At 40.3% G+C, this 3,276-nt stretch overlaps 1 protein-coding gene and 1 non-coding gene across 3 annotated transcripts in view; both read left to right on the top strand.

The window, feature by feature from the left end:
- Nucleotides 1-1,259: 1,259 nt before the first annotated feature.
- Nucleotides 1,260-1,341, top strand: TRNAL-AAG (transfer RNA leucine (anticodon AAG)). Its single transcript has one exon. It is a non-coding gene; the product is annotated as a tRNA-Leu (tRNA).
- Nucleotides 1,342-1,443: 102 nt separating this feature from the next.
- Nucleotides 1,444-3,276, top strand: part of POLR3E (RNA polymerase III subunit E) — a 29,627-nt gene continuing 27,794 nt past the window's right edge. For both annotated transcript variants that reach the window (XM_075179699.1, XM_075179698.1), the window contains exon 1: nucleotides 1,444-1,557. The gene's annotated coding sequence lies outside the window, so the exon portion shown is untranslated. The remainder of the gene's footprint in view (nucleotides 1,558-3,276) is intronic.

The following is a 3,276-nucleotide window of genomic DNA, read 5'->3' as shown; positions in this document are numbered from 1 at the left end:
GACAGGGCCTGTGGCACATGGCAATTATAATTGTAATTATACTGAGGACTGTATTACAGTCACAAAAAGGATAGTCTCTATGCAATGACTGTTCTTCCAAATACCCTACAGTTCAACTTCCACCACACTCACCAACTATGTCTCCTGGTCATGCTGATCACACAGTGTGCACACTAGCCATGGCTCCTCCATCAGAGGTACTAGGGGAGCATCATAGTATGAGCTTGCTTCAGGAACCATAGCTCCAACTGCGGTAAGGTCTTACAAATGTGCCCCATGCAATCAAAACACAATGGTGTGTATGCCCCTACATACATACATATATATATATCTATCTCTATCTATCTATATATATATATATATATATATATATATATATATATATATATATATAGATAGATAGAGATAGATGTATAGAGATACAGATATAGATATAGATATATAGAGATAGAGATAGATAGATGTACTTGCTCAGTGACCCTTGAAGGTTTTTTTTGCAGGTTTTTTCTTTTGCAGGATTATTTATTCTAATTAAGAGCCGTGCCTACGGGGGTCCCCTTGCCCGTGGGGCTGAATAAATGGTTCAATTATTTTCCACAGGACTGTGTGCAGGATTCCACTTTGTGCCTAGGGTTAATTATGAATATATGGTCCATTATTGTCCACAAGTCTGAATGCAGGGTTCCACAATATATCTACACTACTGTGTTCCTCATTGTCCACAAGCCTGAATGCAGGGTTCCACAATATATCTACAGGACTGTGTTCCTCATTGTCCACAAGCCTGAATGCAGGGTTCCACAATATATCTACAGGACTGTGTTCCTCATTGTCCACAAGCCTGAATGCAGGGTTCCACAATATATCTACAGGACTGTGTTCCTCATTGTCCACAAGTCTGAATGCAGGGTTGAAAAAATGTTTACAGGCTGAGTGCAGGGTTCCTCATTATTTCATTTAAATGTTTGAATATATTTTTATATGATTGTCAATGAACTTAACTTACTGACAGTTCCCAAACAACCATGCACGGGTGTGATCGCCTCATTAAGTAGGAGAGGTATCACTGGCTATATTGAGTATTGGTATAGAACGCACAATTCTTCATATAATAGTTTTGATGACAAGCAATGTATTCAGAATGAATGAATACATTTTTATTTCTTCCACATATAAAACAAATTATAATTATATATACAAAATGATCACATGTCGGGTGTATGGTTTACATATCTTATAGGAACCAAGTACAGCAACAAGGTAGCGTGGCCGAGCGGTCTAAGGCGCTGGATTAAGGCTCCAGTCTCTTCGGGGGCGTGGGTTCGAATCCCACCGCTGCCAGATACTTTTATTATTTTATCCCTGCTTGATTCTTCTATTTGCTGTTTGGAGTGATAGCGCCATCTGCTGGATCTGTCACTAGACACCTGAGTGCATTGTGGGTAAGAAGAGCCGCTCCCCACGTGTCTGCGTTGCAAGCAGTATGGCTGCTGCCTGAACGCCGGACTGGTAGTTACTCACACGCCGCTGACACCGACTGGGACCTGAGCTTGGCAGGTAGGCCCGGTCCGGGGTGGGGAGACTAGGCTATAGCTGTAAGGATGTGGGCGCTGACATTGCCCTGAGGCCTACTGATGTCTCCGTACATTAGTACCTGCCCTGGGCCTGAGGTGTGTGAGTATTGCATGCAGTGTACACATACATCAGTCTACAGCAGAGATGGAGGTATCCGGGTTCTGCCAACTCCACCAGTTCCCAATACAGGAATGACAGAGTTCATCAATAATTTCTGTCCGGCTATACTGCACCTCATGTCCCCCAAGTATATTATACTAACAGCATCTTGTAAGGATAAGCTCATCATATAATTTATATTACATATATACTACACTCAGCTGTGTCACTGAGTGTGTGAGGTCACTGCACTGCAGACTATGAACTGTGCTGTGTACTTTATATTCTGTTTATATCTCATTTCAGTTGTTTGTCCTATTTTCTGTACTTGTTGCATGACTGCTGTGTGTCTGCTGTGTATTACGTTTTTTTGCATTAAATTGAAAGTTATGCTGGTATAACTGTGTTCTATGTTGATTTTGTGTTTCTGATGTCGAGATTCAGAATTATGCAGTTGAAAGCTTGTTTGGGGATTTAATGCAATTGCTTAATAGGCAGGGAGCGTCCAGTAATGATGCCACTTAATCTTTATTTTTTTATTGGTTTGTGGTTCAATGTTTGAGACAGATTAAAGTCATGTCGTATTTGTTTATATGAATGCACCTGATGTGATTAATTATCTGTGTTTCAAAGTTTCAGTTTTGTGAGGTATAAGTCCCTGTTATAAAGTGGTTACTTAATACCCACAGAAACTTTTTTTTTTAAGGTAACACATTGTCTTAGCTATAAACAAAATACTAATACCCTAGTGTGTAATATTGATATGTTTTGTTTTTTATTATATTTTTTTTTTGGGGGGGGGGGGTTATTTTTTTACAGCTATGTTATGTCATAAGTATTTTTGACTGAGTACTTGTTTCAGAAGTAATGCACAACTAGTCTGATCCAATTTAAAAGTCCATTTGAAAAAAATCTAGTTTGAGATTTAGACAAGTGTTGCTGAATATTATGACTGTTAAAGTTCCAGATTGCAGGATTCATGCACTCTCTCATACCCCTTTCTCGCCAAAATTCCATATCAGACATTGGATAATGAACACGATTTCAACCTATGTTGCAACCCTTCATGATGCACTTTGGTCCCTGGTATATATTTGCTCCCTGGTATATATTTGGTCCCAGCCTTACACACTGGACCTGTGTCTGCCCTGCATTATCAAGTTAAGTCATTAAAAGGGGAAAGCAGAGGTTCATATAGATGACGCAGCAGAAGCCAATGAGCTGCTTTTAGCAGAACCCGGGTAGAATAACCTGGGAACACCTTTCATACCGCAGCGTATCCGGCTCCATCACAGGAATAACTCTGATCCATTCACATGGACGCACTCCCTGGGCTATTCCCGGGTCCATGCCCCGGGTGAAAGGGGCTTTTCACATTTTGTTTAAAATGCTGTCAGTAGTGTTTTGAACAAGGGTCCAAAGTGCTAAATAAATATGCTGTCTAATTGAAATGCATTGTATTTGAGCAAAACCTGTCTAACTGTGTTTTTAAGGTCTTACTATAAATTGTGAGCTTTAAAGCCTTTGTATTACAAATGCTATAAGAACAAGGCTGGTAAAGTGCCCGTGTGACACCGCCCTAAGACATGTTTGTGCCCTCCA

Source organism: Mixophyes fleayi, chromosome 7, assembly GCF_038048845.1.
Source record: "Mixophyes fleayi isolate aMixFle1 chromosome 7, aMixFle1.hap1, whole genome shotgun sequence".
Taxonomy (NCBI): Eukaryota; Metazoa; Chordata; class Amphibia; order Anura; family Limnodynastidae; genus Mixophyes; species Mixophyes fleayi.
Note: the sequence above shows the minus strand (reverse complement) of the source record. Positions and strands in the feature narration are given on the sequence as shown.